Here is a 13,052-nt window from a genome sequence, read left to right on the forward strand (position 1 = left end):
AGAGACAAAGAGGAAAAACATCTTTGGCCACAGTGATGCTTACGTCACTCTCTCAGTGTTTCTGTCCCTCTTCCCCATGGAAGCCAATCTCTACCTTGTGATTTCGTCTGGTTTGGGGCAGGACTCCAGAGGTCCTGGTGACATATCCGTCCTGATGTGAGGTCTCACTTGATTCCCAAGACTCCTGCCTCAGAGAGGGTGGGACCCAGGTTCTCATCCTGACATAGACCCTGACAGACTGCCTCTAAATAGTACAACCACTAATTTTCCCTTTCCTCCACAAATGGAATTTACTTTCTGTCTTTGCCTCATCCATAAACAAATATTCACTTATAGCATTCTATATAGAAAGCTTTGATCCCAAAACCCAGGAATTCATTCATGTTTACCACAGTGAAGTTAGTGAATACATCCTTTTTTCTCACACAATTACCATTTAGTTATTGTTGGAATGGTGAGAATATTAAAAATCTACTCTCAAGAGATCCAAGATGGTGAGAAGTAAGGGGAAGCTACACTAACCTCCTCACAGCACCAATCTGGAGTTACAACTAAATTGCAGAGAAATCATCCAGAATAAACAATGGAACAACAGTGAGAGAGAAGCCTTATAACCATGGACAGAGGGAAGAAACAGCTTCACCACAACATGACTGGTACACAATGCGGAGGAACTGCAGAGGGCTTGATGGGCTCCCATGCGCAGCAGCAGAAGTCCTGGAGGAATAGTTTAGTGGCCGGAGGGAGTTCCCCCTGAGAAATGTGAGGTCCAAACCCCAAGCTGGGCTCCCCAACTCACAGCACAGAGCTGGAGAAGGAACTCAGATAACATCCAGCTGTGAAAAGCAGCAAGGTTTCTCTTAGCCAGGGAGAGATGGCTGGAGACACAGAGAGCCTCTTAAAGGGCCAATGCACAAAATTTTATTCGCAGTCACCTATCCTGGGCTCTGACAAAAGGAGGGCAGAGCAGACTAGAGACTCTTAAGGAGATTCTGGGGTTGGTGGCTCTGGAGCGAGAACTGAGGGAACAACTGCCAGGATCCATGTGCTGAGTCATTCCCCAAACTGCAGGAGCCATTTCTCTCAGGCAGAGCACTCCTCTCTGAAGGGAAGCAATAGCCCCACCCATAGGAATTACTCTGCCCCACCCTGTGGTGATTAAATCTGACTGCTGATTACAGTCTGAATAGATTAACAACTGAAGGAGACAGCCACAGACTATGGATTGCTTGTAGCCTTGAACAGGCTGCTTATGGCCAGACTGTGACCCCATTTGGCATCAGCAGTGGTGGATCTGGAAAGAAAAGACAGTGGTAAATGCTAGATTCTATTGAGATGAATTCCACCTCAGTGTCCTTCATGATTTGTGTAATATTTCTCTCCTGCATAGCTTGTTAACATTAATTTCTTATCCTTCAGTTTTGTGTCTATTATGTCACTAGTGTTTATATTATAGTTTATTTCAAATCTCATATTTTGCTCCTTCCTTATCTTACTCCATTTCGCCTTCTTTCCTCTTCTTATTTTTGTTTTAAATTTTATTTTCTCTCTTGCTAAAACTTGTTTTTATTCTGCAGTTTTACTATCTCTCCCTCCTCCAGCCTCTCAAAACCATTTGTGATTGTCATTAGTCATCTTACATTCTTTTTTCCATTCCCAAAGTACCATTATTCTCTCTCCACCTTTATCAATTTTTGCTTGTAGGTTGTGGATATGGTGGTGGTTGTTGCATTTCTCAATTTTATTTCTAGACCTTCACTATTTTTGTATTTCAAATCTCAAATTTTACCATTCCCCTCTCCTACTCCATTTTACTTCCTCCTGCCCTTTCCTTTTTTCATTTTAAATTTTAATTTTTCTCTGTCTTAGCCTGGTTTGCATTTTGTTGCCACTCTTAGTATTCCTTCTCCTTCTTTCCTCTCAAAATCACTTCTCTTTCCTCTAGACGTCTCTTAAGCTTTCCTTTCTTTCCTTTTTCCCTCTTATTCCCATCCCACCTGTATTAGCATTTGCTCATTTGTTGTTGATATTGCTGTGGTGGATCTTTTTCTTCAGTTTGGTTCGTATTTTTTTCTCTTCCTCACTACCTAATTTTAAAAAAATTCTATTTAAACCTAATACTTTGCACTTCCCTTTTTTTACTTCATTCTGCCTTCTTCCCTTCCTTTTTAATTTATGATGTAAATTTATTTTCTTTCTCTCTTTGCCTTGTCTCTACTCCCTACTTCTATTATTACTCATTCTGCTGTCCTCTCAAAATCATTTTTATTTCAGTTAGTCATCTCATATTCATTTTTCTTTCTTATAATAGTCTTAATATCTTTATACCTTTATTAATATTGGCCTGTTTGGTGTTGATAGTGTGGCTGTTGGTGGGTTTTCTTTGTGGGTGTGGGTTTGTTTCCTGGGCTGTTTGGTTTTGTTCTGTCAGCACCTGTACAACAGCATACAAGACGTGGTGAGTGGAGTGACTCTCAGTCAGCCAGCCGGAGGGAAGGACTCACCAAAGGATGGCCCAATAACAAACAAAACCCAATTATAGCCAGAGAGCTCAAATAAGTGGCATAAAGGATATCCTAAGAGCAACAAGCTCAGGAAGTCAAGGAGACTGCACCACTGAGTCCTACAGATTTCCTACCACAGAAGGTTACCCTGTGAAGACAGAGAGCACTATAAGATCAACTTAAGAAACAGAAACAAACAAGAAGACTCACCTAAAATGGGGAGACAAAGAAACAACCCCCAATTGAAAGAAAGGAGGACTCTCCAGAAACAGTGCTAAATGAAATAGAGGAAGCAAACTATCAGGCATGGAGTTCAAAATAATGGCTATAGGGATGCTCAAGGAGCTCAGTGAGAACTACAAAGAACTCCAGGGAAGCTGCAAGGAAATTGCTGCAAACTATACCACATGAAAAAGGACATAGAAACTATCAACAAGAGCCAGGAGAAAGGAAGAGTACAATATCTGAAATTAAGAACACAGTAGAAGGAAGTAAAAGTAGGCTAGATGAAGCAGAGGATTGAATCAGCAAGTTGGGGACAAAGTGGAATAAAATTCCCAGACAGAGCAAAAAAAAAGAAAAAAAGACTCAAAAAAAAAAAAAAAAGAAAGAAAGAAAGAAAGAAAGAAAAGAAAAAAAAAACACCCCAGAAAGGGTTTAAGAGAGCTGTAACAACATGAAACATAATAATATCTTAAGGAGAAGAAGAGGAGCAAGGGATAGAAAACCTATCTGAAAAGTAATGACAGAAAACTTCCCTAACTTGATGAGAGAAAAACACATGCAAGTCCAGGAAGCACAGAGGGTTCCAATCAAGATGAACCCAAAGAGGCCCACTCCAGGACACATCATAATTAAAGTGGCAAAATTTAAAGACAAAGGGAGAATCTTAAAGGCAGCAGGGGAGAAACAGATAGTAACATACAAGGGAGGTCTGATAAGGCTATCAGCAGATTTCTCAACAGAAACACCTCAAGCCAAAAGCGACTGGCACAAAATTTTGCAAGTAATGTAAAGCAAAGACCTGCAAACAAGACTACTATACCAAATAAGGCTCTCATTTAAAATGGACGGTGGAATAAGGATTTCCCAGACAAAAAATGCTAAAAGAATACATCTCCACCAAACCAGCATTGCAAGAGATGCTAAAGAGACTATTTTTAAAAGATGAAGAAAAAAAGAGAAAGGAACACAGGGACAAAGGGAAAAATATCAATGAATAAGTACCTATCAATAATAACCTTAAAGGTAAATAATTTAAGTACTTCAGTGAAAAGGCATAGGATGCCACACATTGATATTTCTCTCCCTCCCTTTCTCCTTCACTTCTCTCCAAAATTAAATATCTTTAAAAAAGGCATAGGGTACCTGAATGGATAAGAAAACATGCCCCACATATATGCTGTGTATAAGAGTTGCACCTCAGAACAAAAGATCTACACAGACTGAAATGGAAAGGATGGAAAATAATATTCTAAGCAAATGGACATGAAAAGAAAAGCTGGGGTAGCAATACTTATATCAGACAAAATATATTTCAAAACAAAAGCCATAAAAAAGAGACACAGAAGGACACTTCATAATATGGGAATAATCCATCAAGAAGATATAACCCTTGTAAACATATATGAACTTAACATAGGACCACCCAGTATATAAGTAAAATCTTGGATGACTTCAAGAAAGATATTGATCACAACACATTCGTCTTGGAGAATTTTAACACCCCACTGTCAACAATGGATAGATCTTCCAAGCAAGGAATCAAGGATATTGGGGCATTGAACAACACTAGATCAAAAGAAGTTAATTGATATATACAGAACCTTTCACCCAAAAGAGCAAAAAGTACATTCTTTTCAAATGCACATGGAACAAACAGACTACATGATAGGTCACAAAACAAGCCTTAAAAAATTCAAGAAAATTGAAATCATATCAAGTATCTTCTCGGATCACAATGGCTTGAAACTGAACATGAACTTCAAGGAAAAACTCAAAAACATTCAAATTCATGGAGACTGAATAATATGCTATTGAATAATTAATGGGTTAACAATGAGAACAAGGAAGAAATCAAAAAGTTTCTGCAAACAAATGAAAATGAACACACAACAGCCTGAAACCTATGGGACACAACGAAGGTAGTCCTGAGCAGGAAGTTCATAGCAATAGAGGCCTACCAAATAAGATAGAAAATCTCAAATAAATGACCTAACTACATCTACAAGAACTGGAAGAACAACAACAAACAAATCCAGAGTGAGAAGAAGGAAGGAAATAATCATGATCAGAGCAGAATTACACTCTGGCTGGTGTAGCTGAGTGGATTGAGCTCTGGCCTGCGAACCAAAGGATCATTGGTTTGATTCCCAGTCAGGGCACATGCCTGGGTTGTGGGCCAGGTTCCCAGTGTGGGGTGCACTGGAGTCAACCACACATTTATGTTTCTGTCCTTTTCTTTCTCCCTCCTTTCCCCTCTCTCTAAAAAATAAGTACATAATATCTTTAAAAAGAAGAACAGAGCAGAATTAAATGACATAAAGACTTTAAAAAATTTAAAAAATCAGTGAATCCAGGAGCTGGTTCTTTGAAAAGATAAACAAAATCAATAAGGCTTTAACAAGACTCACTTAGATAAAAAGAGAGAGGACCTAAATAAATAAAGTCATAAATGAAAGAGGAGAAATTACAACTAATACCACAGAAATACAAAGGATTGTAATAAATTACTAGTGTTTTGAACTCTGCATCTGATAGGTGGGCTATCTTCTCGTCACTTAGTCCTTTTTCTGGAAGTTTGAGCTGTCCTTTCATTTGGGCCATATTGTCTTGGCGCACTAGTTACATTGTAAGGGGCAGAGCCTTAGGTATTCGCCAGGGTGGGGCAATCCACTTTACCACTTTGTGTCATTGTATGTTGGGGAGGGGTCAGAGAGAGAACAATGCTGTTTGCTCAGCTTTCACCCCTCTTTCAAGAGACTCACAATTTCTCCCATTGCCACAACCCCCACAGGTTTTTACAGCCAGAGGTTCTGAGGCTTTATTTTGCCTGAGCTGGAGCCCTGGGTTGCTTGGTCTGTTTTGCTCTCCAGTTGTTACTCTTGTTTTATCTGCATGTGAGTGTGGGACTGCCCAGTCTACCAGCTGCTGCCTTGCCCACCCTCTCCACCAGCCACTGCTTTGCCATGCATCATCTCCACCTTGGATGCCCATCTCCACATCTCCACCCCTCCTACAAGTCTAAATGAATGTTTATTCTTTAACTTCTTGGTTGTTGAACTTTCATACAGTTTGGTTTTTTGGCAGTTCTGGTTGTTTTTTGTTTTTCAATTGGCTGTTTCCTTCTTTTGGTTGTACCAGGAGGCAAAGCGTATCTACCTACACCTCCATCTTGGCCAGAACTCTAAATCTCATGTTCTTATTGCAATAAAATAACATTTAATGAAAAAAGCAGATATCTGTGATGAAATTGTATGGCTCTTGCCCTCTAGGAATGAGTAAATTGGGGGAAGACCCAGATGGTAATCAAATCATTAAGAAGTATGAGATGTATCAGGATATGTGTTAGGAGGAACAACACATGGAGCTAGGAGAGGAGATGACAGGGGATCAAAACTAGTCTGAGAAAGGATGGAAGACCTTGGTTTTATGAGGTGACCTTGAGGACAGAGCTGAAGGTGACAGGAAATTCTTACTTATGGTGTCCAGGAGAGTGTTAGGGAATTCCTGAAAGAGAAAATGGAGTGTAGAAGAAGACTTCAGACTCCACCTGGGAATCCCATTCAATGTTCTTCAGCTATAATTGTCTGCTCTCTGGATTTCTCTGTAAATTGACCGAAACATCTTTCCAGTTCCCTCATCAACAATGATTTAAGTTAAAATGTTAACCTGTGTTTATTTTATATTTGCATAAGAGTAATTATTTTAACTTATAAATTATCTTCTACTAAAATTTATTTAAGAAAAGAAAGTTTGGTGTTAAGTTGTGTATGTCAGTGTCTCACCTTCTTCCTTCAAACAGCCAAAAGTACAGTGACACCCGTGCAGGGTTGTGTGCAGTGTAGAGCTCAGGTCAGCAGACACACCTCTAACATCTAACTGTACAGGTGAAGTTCCTCTTCTCTGTGGCAATTAGCACAAAGGATAAAAACAGCACAATATGGGGAGAAAATGTGCCTATTCTTTTGGTTCCAGACTGGGGGATTTTCCTACCAAACTCTCCACTTCATGGACTTTTCTCTCTTTCTTGCAACAGCACCTAGCACATCGGCCTTGAAGCAAAGCTCTGAGTCACTTCTGCTCGCAGTGCCCCCTTGTTTCCTTTCTCAGAACGGAACTCTCCTCCTCACCCAGTGGTGCTTACCTTGAGCTTTAGGGGTCAGTGAGTTGGGTTAGTGATTTGAATTTGAAGGAAAAACTGACCTTTATAGATGTTCATCGATCTTCCACTGGCTGTGTTGTCTGGGGTAGCAACAGACTCTGAGTCCCAGTTTCTACAGTTGGAGCAATTTGTCATCACTGCAACTGCTCAGAATGAGGGTGGGGATCAGTGTTGCCCAGTTCATGAATAAAGCTCAACTACTTTTAACTTACAACCACGATAAGGCATAAGGAAACATGTATTTGAGAGCATTGTGATATCAGACTCCACAGTAGAGGTGGATGGCAGAGATTTGCACTCCTCCTAGAAATGTAATGGGATTCAAGGCACTCAGTATTTCTCCCACAATTGGTTGTGTCATTGTTTGTTTAATGTGGATGTACCAGGATTTTGACATCATAGTTTCATTGAAATGGTAGCATAAGACTGAGGGGGAAATTACCACGCCCTTCACAATAGGAGGAATCATACGCACATCAGGTCATCAATGAGGTGCTGTCATTAGCTGTATTCACATGTACAGATGATTCTATTCATTCCATCCCTTCTGTGCACACAGTGCACCCACACTGCCACCCTCAAGTTGACCATAAGGGAAGCATTCACCCAGGAATTAGACAAATGCCCCAAATCAGACCTTTTTAAAAGTGTATCTTCTAGAGCTTGTTTAGGAGCACATCACCTGTCACTGTGAACACCAGTGTGCTCATAGAATCTGATGGAATTTCCTGAGAAACTATGTCAGGCACCATCTAATAAAGAGAAAAGCACTTGATGGGTTCAGACAGAATTTTTCAGGATAATTTTTTGTTTTATCTGTTCCAAATTTTTCTTGATGTGCATCCAGTTATTTGGTTATTTAAAACAGATTTGGTGTTTTGAGCCAAAGAGAAGCACCATCAGCAAATGTGGCAAAAAAAGTGTATTACATGAAAGTGGAACAGAGATTGAAAGTGAGCACAAACGTGGATCTAAATCTGTGATGTTGGTTGTGGAGTCATGTCATGGGGTTGAGGAAAGAAGAGACCAGTCACGGAAAAACATTACCGGAGTGAAGCGAAATGTTACCGTTTAATCATGGAAAAGCCTCTACAGCATCAGCCCTGAGCCTTCCCTGCACATGAACCACACTTACATCCTTGACCTTCTTAGCACACAGTTCCCCACTACCACCCACATTTTCTTCTGAAACTTCTTGGTATCATCAGATTCATTTCTGAGGTTCTGCCTCACTGAATGGTGGGTTATGTTCATCTCCTGGCTGCATCGTGGGGTCTTCTCTGGCCATGCCAATATTGAAACAGCAGCACCCCAAGGACCATGAGGATCAGGATAGCCACACCCATCTGGAAGAGATTCCCCACTCTGTAGTCTCAGGCTTGTGAGGCTGGAGATTGTAAACAAGAGGTGGCAGAGGTCAGAGCAAACTGAAATCTCCCCAAGATCCCTGGATGTTGGGCCAATTATCCCGACTTCTTTTGACTGGACTTGTTTCTCTACACTCAGCCCCATAACTGAGAATTGTGCCTTACTCGCCACTCTTGGAATCTGACTTGTTCTCCGATGGTCCCAGGGTATATGCTGCTCCTGAGAAACAAACACACATAGGTTGCAGGTGAGGAGAAGTGGGAATGCTTAAGTGATCCCTCCTCTGATCTTTAAAAAGTCTCTAAATCTAGTAACGCCCATCTAAATCCCTTGAGATGAGCATCTTTTATGTCTTGCCTTGCATGTAGTTAGAATACAAAGATCAACTTTTGGAGCTTCATTTTGTCTCAAGGTCATGCACATGAAGGAATGGAGTGTTGAGTCTTTTAGTTCCTCCACCTCAGCTATCTCCTTGTGTCTCAGACTTGGGGTTATATTTATTTTTACATTACTTTCCTTTCTTCTATCAATCTGTTGGTTTAGAAAATAAGTGACAGAATATGTAAAATACACCATGCAGTATTTCTAGGATAAAGGATTACTACAATTACCAGACCTAATTATTTATTGACATGGTAGCTTAGATAGGAAGATTGATAGGAAACAAGAAAAAAGATAAATGACAATAAAAGTTTTAGATGGACAGAAAAGAGGAGGGAGCCAGAGGTGGAGGAAGGAGCAAGTGGCGGATGCTACGGCTGTGGGAGGCAGTGGTGGCAGCAGTTGTGGCTGCGACAGGGAGTAGATCGCGCAGAGCTGGACCAAGGAAGAGGTGGAGGAGTCAGAGAGGACAGCCAGGACTGGCCGCCCGCACCACCCTCCATAGGCCGTGGGAGGAGCGACCACTGGGCTGGTGTCATGGTCACCCCCACCACTGCCTCAGTGGGGCCTGGAGAGGATTTGTCTTACAGCGAACGAGAGCCAGAGGGGCCCCAGAAACTGATCCGCAAAGTGTATACCTCAGGGCAGATCCAGATCAAGTCAATAAATAAATAAAAAGAAAACATTCGTTAGAAATCTTAACTCTGGAGAGAATCAAGATGGCAGAGGAGTGAGTGGAAGTCACACTGATCTTCTCACAGGTCCAATCTGGAATTACAATGTTCAAAAGAATCAAAAAAGGCTAGATGAAGCAGAGGATCAAATCAGTGTGCTGGAGGACAATGTAGAAAAAAGCTCACAGAAAGAGCAAGAAAATGAAAAAAGACTCAAAAAGAATGAAGAGGCGTTTAGTGAAATGCAGGACAACCTGAAACATAATATCTGTATAATAGAGATACCAGAAGGAGAAGAGGAACAAGGGATAGAGAACCTGTTTGAAAAAGAAATGATGGAAAACTACCCTCATTTGAGGAGAGAAGAAGTCACACAAGTCCAGGAAGCACAGAGGGTCCCATTCAAGAGGAATCTGATGAGGCCCATTCCAAGACACATCATAGTTAAAATGGCAAATATCAAAGACAAACAGAGAATTCTAAAGGCAGTAAGGGAGAACGAGGTAGTCACATATAAGGGAGCCCCGCTATGGCTAGCAGCTGACTTCTGAACAGAAACACTACAAACCAGAAGGGAGTGGCAAAAAATATTCCAAGTCATGAAAAGCAAAGGCCTGCAACCAAGGCTGCTCTACCCAGCAAGGCTCTCAATTAAAATGGAAGGTGAAATAAGGAGTTTCCCAGAGAAAAGAAGGCTAAAAGAATCCACCTCCACCAAACCAGCATGGCAAGATATGTTAAAGGGACTGCTTTAAGAAGATGAAGAAAAAGAGTCTATGAATACCCAGTTCCTTTTACAGTCACCAATACTTGATATTACCAATATTTTAATACATATTAATCTGATAGTGACAATGATGTGTTACTTTAACTGTTACTTTATTATTTGTTGAAACTAAACCTGTTTTTGAACATTTCTTGCCTATTCCTATTATTTTTAAAAACCTTTAAATGACTTTTTGGCATTCTTTATCCATTTTTTGATTTAATGTTTGTAAAATTTTTTTCCTTAAAAAGAAAACAAACTATTAACCTTTTTTTGATGTGTTGCAAATACTTTCCTACTCTATTACTTGTACTTTAACTTTTTAATATGCATATTACTATATAGTCTTAAATGTTTAATATAGTCATGTTACCAATATTTTACTTTATAGATTCTGGGTTTGAATACGTTACTTCAGGGTAAGAAAAATATTATTTTGTATTTTCTCCTAAAACTCCTTAGGTTCTACATATTGATTTTTAACTCACCTGAATATTTTTTGTATAATGTGTGAAGTAGAGCTCTCTATTTGTTTTATTTCAAGTAATAGTGGTCTATGCACCTTACTTGTTGAATAAGCCTTCTTTTACCCATTGATTTGAAATATCAATTTAATAATATATTACATTGTTAGGCAGATATATACATTTGTTTCTAGAATGCTCATTATATTTCATTGATCTGCTTGATTATTTCTGTGCTGGTGTCAAGTTATTTTAATTGCTGAGACCTTATAACGGATTTAAATTTTTTAATATTTTATAATGGATTTTGACATTAAAAAATAAATAAAATCATGTGCATTCACAAAAAGAAAGAAAGAAGGAACTCCTACCTTTTGCAATAACATGAATGGAACTGGAGAGCATTATGCTAAGTGAAATAAGCCAGTCAGTGAAAGACAAATACCATATAATCTCACCATAAGTGGAATCTGTTTAGCAAAATCAACTAATGAACCAAATGAACCACACGCTTGGAAACATGGAGCAGACTGAAAGTAACCAGAGGGGATGGGGAAGGAGGACAGTGGTGGAAAGAAGGAGAAGGGACTAGACAAAGAACATGTATGAATGACCCATGGACATGGACAACAGGGTGGGAATTGACTGTGGGAGAGGGGTAGGGTAGGATAGGTGGAGGAGGGAAAAGGCGAAAAATTGAGACAACTGTACTAGAATAAACATGATTTAAAAATTAAAAATTAAGAAAAGTTTTAGATGGACACCTTGACAAAACAACAAAGGTATATTGATATAAGATAGTCTTTGGTAAACTGAAAAATGAAATTCTGGAAATACCTGGGGACATGGGGAGAGGAAGGGAACACTGACATGAGTTCTTATGGGAGTTTTTTTGGAGGATGTTCTGATTCAGCTGACAACCTGGTGCTCATGGAAATTGAGTACAAATCCTCCCTTTCTCTGTCTTCCCATATAGTGATGGTGGTTCCTGCTGGAAACAGGACATGCCCAGTGTGGACTGACATTCCTACTCAGGGTAACATATGTACCATCTCCCACAGGAATTCACTGGCTCCAAAGTTTTCAGCTGATCGAATCTTTTGAAGTCCATGATAAGATTCTGTTTTGATAGACGAGGGAACAAGTCTCAGGTACAAATAAGATTTTGTCAGGATCTTAGGTGGAGCTGATACAGCTCACTTCAGCTCAGACTCCCAGTGGATCCCCAATCACTCTAAGCCCAAAGTGAGAGGGCCCTATTCTGTCTTCAGATGTGGTCCTGATTCCATAGGTATCAGGGTGACTCTCGGGGGCCCTTGAATTAGCATCACGGACAGAGGCAGCTGTGGCATCTTCTCTTTTCTCTGCACCTGAGCTGGGCATTTTCTCCTTCATGCATTTCCTCTCACACTCACCACAGCAGGCACCAAGGACCTCAGTGCTACTTGAGACATGAGACCCTTTCTTTGGGTCTGGCTGTTTCGAACCTGAAATAGCAGCGCCCTAAGCACCTTCTGGATCAAGTCAGCCATGCCCATTTGGGTGAGATTATTTACTGTGTAGTCTTGGGAGTGGGAGACTAAAAACTGTGGACAAAAAGGTCACAGAGATCAGGGAAGATCAGTATCTCAAGGATCTTGGGTGTCAACCTAGGACATCTGCCTCCCCTTGACAAGAGTTGACTCTGAGCCCAGCTCTACATCTGAGGACTTATCTTACTCACCGGTCTTGGAGTCTAACTTGTTTTGTGATGGGCTGGTGGTTTCTGGTCTTCAGTAGGGAATAAGTTCTCATCTGTGGGACGTAGGGAGGGGGCAGAAGGGAACGGGGAGCTTAGAATTGGGGCCTTAGTAAATGGGATCAGGTCAGGCCAGGTCAGGTGCCCAGAAGGGGAGGCACTGTCATCTTCTCTCTTCTTTTGGACAAACTCTAGAAAGTCTGGTAAGATTTCATGGATGGATGGCTAATCATGTGATTGTTATCTTAAAAGACAACCTCCATGCATTCTTTATCAACAAGGAAGTCACAGTTGTGGTTCTCAAACTTGAACAAAGAAATTGACCCAAATTTTAATATTTAGTGAGCACCAAAATAGAATATTATGTCAATCTGTGACCCCATTTTGATATAAAAACCAATATATGAACAAAAATTCTTGACCTATCCTAATTACAAAGATATATTCAAAGATTCTAACTATTAGCTCACACAATTTGGACAAGTGCACATGTACAATAAATATTATTCTGTTGGGTTAATATCCAAGTGGTTGAAACCAAGAAGTCTTTGTAATGTGTCTCATGTGGTTATAAATCTGAGAAAAATGTAATTTTTAGGAGATGTGTATCTGTCAGAAAAAGAAAGCATTTCTTAAAAAAAGATTTTATTTATTTTATTTTTAGACAGAGGGGAAGGGAAGGAGAAAGAAAGAAACATCAATGTGTGGTTGCCTCTCACGCGCCTCCTACTGGGGAACTGGCCCACAACCCAGGATTGTGCCCTGACTGGGAA

Source organism: Pteronotus mesoamericanus, unplaced genomic scaffold, assembly GCF_021234165.1.
Source record: "Pteronotus mesoamericanus isolate MK-2021 breed Mesoamerican mustached bat unplaced genomic scaffold, CSHL_Meso_final contig_1176, whole genome shotgun sequence".
NCBI lineage: Eukaryota > Metazoa > Chordata > Mammalia > Chiroptera > Mormoopidae > Pteronotus > Pteronotus mesoamericanus.